At 30.6% G+C, this 6,714-nt stretch overlaps 1 protein-coding gene across 4 annotated transcripts in view; it reads right to left on the bottom strand.

Moving 5' to 3' along the window:
* The window catches only part of LOC106679834 (adenylyl cyclase 78C), a 305,518-nt gene that overhangs the window by 268,191 nt on the left and 30,613 nt on the right, over window positions 1-6,714 (bottom strand). The window lies entirely within an intron of this gene.

Below are 6,714 nucleotides of genomic sequence, written 5' to 3'. Positions count from 1 at the left end.
TTATTTTTTTATTTTAGTATGTATGAGATCATTTATCAATATTACCTATTGCCCACAACTGTGTGGCAGATTGTAATATCTATCAATAAATAAATCTATCAATTTCAAGTAAAAAAAAAAAAAGAAAGTAACAACCAAGACACTAAGCAACGGTACTGTATCCCATTATCATTTATAATCTCAGTCGAAGGATCGACAATGGGGAATCGATTCTTTGTTTTTTATTACAGTTTTATGGTTATTACTTGTTAACAATAAAGTCTAGAAAATCTTTCGAATCAGAATAAAGATTATTTCATTAATGTAAACGAATGAAAACATTTATTTTTTAAGGAAATATTTAGCAATCGTCGCAAGAGATAACTGTAATATATTACATAATCACTGTCAGAAAAATAAACAGAAGAAACTGATACGGGGGTGAATGACCATTAGGGAGATCTCAGCGCGTAGTTTCATCTAAATGAATGGTAAGATAGTATAGTTAAAAAAAATTGGGCCATTCACTAAAGATAGGTCAAATCAGAGAATTTTTTTTCCACTATTGAATGTTGGAATAACGTTTTTTAAAAATTCTATGATAATTTGAAGTTAATTTTGAATACAAGAAACTCATCATGGTCATTGATTATTTACTTAATTAAAATTATTACACATGCTTTCTGATCATTTGCTTCTATCAAGAAAGAGTGTTATGATATCTTTTATCTATTATGATACTTTTTGTTTACAAAATATTTCAAACAATACTGATTATATATAAATATATTTTTAAAAAAATTATTTATTAATATTTACAACTGTACATAAATACATCAAGTAAATTTGAGGAATCATAATGGTATGGTACAAGCATGTAGAGAAACTATCCATTGGTAGCACTCTAAAAACATTTCTACAATATAAGATCACGAGGCCATCTTCTTTTCAGACGCCTTGGAGGATTGTTCGGAATAAAAGAGGAAGCAAGAGTAGAAACTAATGGGTTTGAGAGGTTAGGGAGTTTGTAATGGAAGGATTGATATCTGGTTCGGGCTAGATCGTTCATAGGGAACATTAAAGTCTTTAGGTATGATTTTATTTGTGACAAAGTAGGGAGCATTAAGATTGTACGAAGCATCTTGGATTGTAAGGATTGACTACGAGAGGAATTCGAAGGTTCAGTGGAGCCCCAAAGCTCAACGCCGTATGTCCAGATAGGCCTTACAATTGTCATGTAAATCAGTCTTTTGTAATGGATTGGCAATTTAGACCGTTTGTCTAGTAAGAGCTGTAATAGTCGAAATCGACGTGCAGTTTCCTGTCTCTTCAGTCTTGTGTTAGGATTCCAGGTTAGTCGTTTGTCCAGATGTAGTCCAAGGTAGCGGATCTGTTCAACAGTAGTAAGGGCAACATTATTGAAGTATACTGTAGGGCAGTCAGTAGGTTTACGACGTAGCGTAAAGATAATTTGATAAGATTTGTTGGAATTTATTTTAATCCTCCAATTACGACACCATTCTTCAAGGGCTGTGATATGGGATTGAAGAGTTTATATCTTTTTTTTTTTAAAGTTACAAAACGCTATTGTGGGACATCACAAAGGAATTACATTTTGATATTTAATAAATGGTTTTCATATAAAAAATAAAATATCAAATGAAAACATACAAAACAACCACTAACTGAATTTTAAATTCGGCGTTGTACCTTATAAGGTACAGCTAGCAGTATGTAAACATGTATGTACTGTATACGTAAGTATATTGTAAACATATAAAAAACTCCTCTTATTTGGTAGGGTTCCAATGCAAGAGAAAATATACATATAACGATGGAAAAGGGGCGACCGTCAAAAATGATTTCGAAATGGAGGCCAAAAAAAGTAAAAAGAAAGAAAATGACGTGCTAAGGAAAAATGTTTTGTACAACTCTAGTTTTTTTCCCTTCATTATTTTTCTATTCTTAACAATTTTGAAGATATTTAAAAAATATTCTTATACCTCGCACATTCCAGCATATCGTAGCCTCGGTTTCCAGCTTTCGCAGTTTTAATTTCACCTCTTCTTTTTAATTTTTTCATATGCTGTACTTGCTCTATCAATTCCATTCCCAAAGGTATAACTATTTAATCTAATTATAAATATTCCTCATTTTCTTGGAATATAATAAAATTTAATAAACCTATTACTTAAAAATATCACATTATTTTGATCTACCAATTACAATTGAGGCATATATATACCATGATCTTTGGTCGCCCGATGTGGCCTTCACAGACACTTCACGTCATAGTAAATCAGTATTAAAAAATTAATTTTTAATTCTATCTCCTAATTTTTCTTTATTTAGAGCCTTCTGTTGGCATACTAGAATATTTTTGCCTTCTTAATGTACATTTAAAAATGTTTCGTGAATATTTCACAGGTTTTTTATTGCATATTACATGGCTTGTTCTAGGATTTTTACAGCTTGTTTCCTAGGTTTTTATTGAATATTGTATGGCTTATTTTTTTTTACTACATATTTCATAGGTTTTTATTGCATATTACCTATAAAATGCTACTACTCTACCTACAGACAGCTCCGTATGCGAGTCTTTTTGGGTCCTGTAGGGCAGGATTCCTCATTCCTAAGCCCGGTCAGTATGTGTTACTACTAGTAGGATGACTGGTCTTAAATCCCGAAGGGGGGCGGGGGGATAGTGAAGGGTGTATTTAAAATTACTGAAATCATTACTGTTTTTTTACTTTCACTTAACGATATATGGATTATATAGTAAAAGAAAGTATTCCAGTGGTCCTTTGAGTCCAAATAACCAACTCTCGCCAAATAGTATTTAGGTGTCCCTGCCTGAGTGTGAACAGTCAAGTGCAAAAACCAAAAGTTGCAGAAAAAATCATTGGGGATGTTTCGGCATCTTTTTCCTTGAAATCGAACAACCGGAAATGCCACTTTAGAGAATCGATTTTACACTTTCTTAATGAATTTTCTCAAAAATAGCTTTTGTGATTATGATTAAACTCACCAAATCGGAGTAAAATGAAGTGATTTTTGATATAAGATTGGTCTTATCCTCATCAAAATAGTCGAACAGGGCTTGTATGACGAACTTTAAAAAGTATTCCTCTAAAGTACTCTATTCATTTTGCTTAATTGAAAAAAAAAATAAGAACAAGAAAAAAATAGTCCCCATTGTTAGCAATAATAAACAATAAATAAAAAATATTAAACAATTTGATAAATAATTAAAAGAAAAATAGAAACAGGAGTTCGAATCGGAAAGACTGATATCGCCTGTTCTACGCAGGAAAAATTCATATTTGTTATTTTTATCTCTAGAAACCCTAAAAAATAAATTTTCATAGGAAGTGAAAGGTTTGTTATACGCAACAGTTTTTTTTTTCTTGTTGTTTTTGGTTTGGTAAAATAATGTACCTAATGAAAAAGTAGATTAACACAAAACCTAAAATATCTTTCGAATGTATTTTAAAAAAAATATTAGTTCTTATCTTCCATGATACATAGTTATTACCAAGGGTTTGATCATAGAGAACGAGAAATGCGTCCAAGATACACGTGCAAGGAAGACCTTGCACGTGTGAATTTATAGGTTCACAAATACAGGTATAATCTCTTTGAAAATGAAGACTGAAATTAGGTTACTAATTATAGTTGAGAGAGAGCGAAGAATAAAGTGCTAAATAAACAAAATTTCCCTTAGGAAAATTAGGCTCATCAGAGGGCAAAGGTCTCCCTCAATCTTTCCATTCATCGCCAGAATACAGAGGAAAATAATGCCAGAGCTCCTCTAAGTAATAATGAGTTCTTGTGAAGTCCGTTGGCTGGGGTTAAATACCCATTTATCAAGCTCATGCTACAGTCCATCCTCACGTGTATCTTCTTTTCAGTGATACTCAGAGGCTTGTGAAGACTTTTTATTACTTAATCTATGAGTTATGAGTCCTACCTTCAACTTAATGTCTTTTTTTTTTTAAATATTTATTTATTGCTATTTACAACTGTACATTATAATACATTTAGTAAATCTGATCTAAGTTAAATTGGAGTGTTACAAGCGTGTAGAGAAACTACCCATTGGTAGCACTCTAATGACATTTTACATTAGCTGGTCTCGTGGCCATCTTCTTTTCAGGCGCCTCGGAGGATTGTCAGGAATGGAAGAGGATGCAAGATTAGAAACTAGGGGGTTTGAGTAGTTAGAGAGTTTATAATGGAAGGAGTGATATCTGGTTCGGGCTAGATCGGTTACATAGGGTACATTAAGGTCTTTATGTATGATTTTATTTGTGACAAAGTAAGGAGCATTGAGGATTTTGGATTGTAAGGATTGAATACGAGAGGAATTCGAAGGTTTAGTAGAGCCCCAAGGTTTGGTGGTCCACTAACCCAAAGCTCAACTCCATATGTCCAGAACATAATGTCAGAATGTATTTTATAAATAAGGATTACAGGCTGACAATTAATTTTTATCAAAACTATTAAATGTTTATATATATTTTCCTTTGGAGTAATTCCCGCAGAGAAGAGGCGTATATTGTAGTGTCCACATGTATGTACAACATAGTATAGAAAATTGTTCACAAAAGAAAAGAAAGAACACAAAGAAAAACAAGAAGAGGAAAGAGAAAAAAATGCATAATGAATGGAGCGACCAAAATAATATATAAAATAAAAGATCCTTTAAGAGCCTATCAAACTATAGTGATGGACATTTTTCATTCTTAGAAACTCTATCATATATAACCACTATATTCTGTTTTTAATAAGCATTCAATTTTTTTATTCCCGTACATTTTTTATGTTGTTTTATCTATGCATTTATTGTTTAAATTCATCAAAATATATTATATATTAAATCAGTTATACGTATATATGATATCTAACGAAATACTATAAAACTAGACAAAAGCAAAAAGAGCAATTTAAATTTATATATATACACTTATATACATAATTTTGCTTTTTTACCACCTCCTTCCTCTTTCATTCTCTTTCTACTACGCTTTTCTCTCAGTTCCTGTAACACATTTTGTGTTACTCATTACCCTGGTAAAAACTAAGTTCAGAGCAAGTCATATTTTATTCTACTTTATCTGCACCTTTATTTTTTTATTCTTATTCTTTATCTACCTCAATTGTTGTATACATATATACTATTGTTAAACTATCCTCTTTCTGGTTTAAATAATTCTGTAGTTTCCATACGGTTTTTCGAGTTCAAAAGTTATTTTATATTATTTTGCAACTAATTTTGAAAATAATACTATGCTAGTATATAAAAGAACCTACCACATCCTTATAAAAAAAAATACACCGGTGTATAGTTAGAAACGTCACAAATGAATAAATGTTAGAGATTGAGATGTGAAGTTCATCATGTTTTGAAATGAAAAATTCAGACTTAATTGAATTTGGGGGAGGGAGAATTTCACTGTTATTTACCGTTATTCCGAAATGTTATTTTTTAAAAGTTAGATCTAATAATTGGAATGTTAAACAGAAATACAGATTTTCCCCTAAATATATATTTTTTAAAAAGAATTCATCACAAGTGTATTAACTTTTTGGCATTATAATTGAATACCTTACTAACTGGATTTCCAAGGATGCAAACGACCAAGGTTTTCAAATTTTAAAAGAAACGAAATATTATCCAATTTAACATCATAGGAAGCATGAAGTGGGAAGGAAGAAATATAACTTTATAATAAAATTCCAGGATTTTCAATTAGAGAGTCCGTTTTAGTACTTGAACCATAAATCGAATGGGTAATGAAAAGTTAGGGTTACAATTCAATAATATGCCTGCTCAGGTATTTGTAATATGAGGGAGCTCAAAAGAGTCAGTGCACCTCAAAATAACTGCAAATAACCGGTTATTTACAATAAATAAAATACTAATTGTTTACGTTTTTAATTATATTTTAGAACTAACTATAATAAGCTAATTTTAACACTACAATGGCCAAACAATGAAATGAAAATATATCATTGATATTGTATAATTGTGTCGATTCGGTTATTTCTGTATTCGGATTAGATCTGACATTCAGTAGTCCTTATAATCATATAATGTATTTGTTTTTGTTTTTTATTGTTATTTTAAACCATTGTTGTATATATATTTTTTTTTAAATATCTCTTTCTGACTTCTCTCTGATCCATTTTCGCATAATAAAGGACTAAAACTAAAAATTTAATTTCATAATTTTATGTGTTTTTTATGATTTGGGTGACCTGAAACAGTGTATTTTCATCACTGTGAGTTCTACTTCACCATTAAACATCTTTATTATCTAACATTGACAGAAAAGATAGAAGGACACTTATATAATTTCAAAATGAAAAGTAATAATAAATACGAGTACTATTATGGAAATAATCTATTAAAAAATTAATCATCTAGCGAATTAGAATTTCATGGCTTTACTGCTAACAGCAGCAAAAAGGTACTGAAGAAAATATTTAACAGAGAGAAAGACAATTCATTTCAAAGGTACTAATTTGACAGTATAAATATATTTATGACAAAAGAAATTATGAAGAATTATTCAGAAGTACATGGACAAATGTACCTTTTTCCAAATTAACCCTGAGAATTATTTTTAGGGGCTTTAGTGCAGAGATGGGATCGGGGCTCAGCTAAGACAGGATAACTGAGTGGCCACTTAAATAAGTAAGTAGTTCATTGTAACTGTGTTAACTATATAT

The sequence above is a fragment of the Halyomorpha halys genome, unplaced genomic scaffold, assembly GCF_000696795.3.
Source record: "Halyomorpha halys isolate HHAL.00 unplaced genomic scaffold, Hhal_1.1 Scaffold223.1, whole genome shotgun sequence".
NCBI classification, from domain to species: domain Eukaryota; kingdom Metazoa; phylum Arthropoda; class Insecta; order Hemiptera; family Pentatomidae; genus Halyomorpha; species Halyomorpha halys.
The sequence above is the reverse complement of the archived record's forward strand: the minus strand, read 5'-3'. Positions and strand labels throughout refer to the sequence as shown.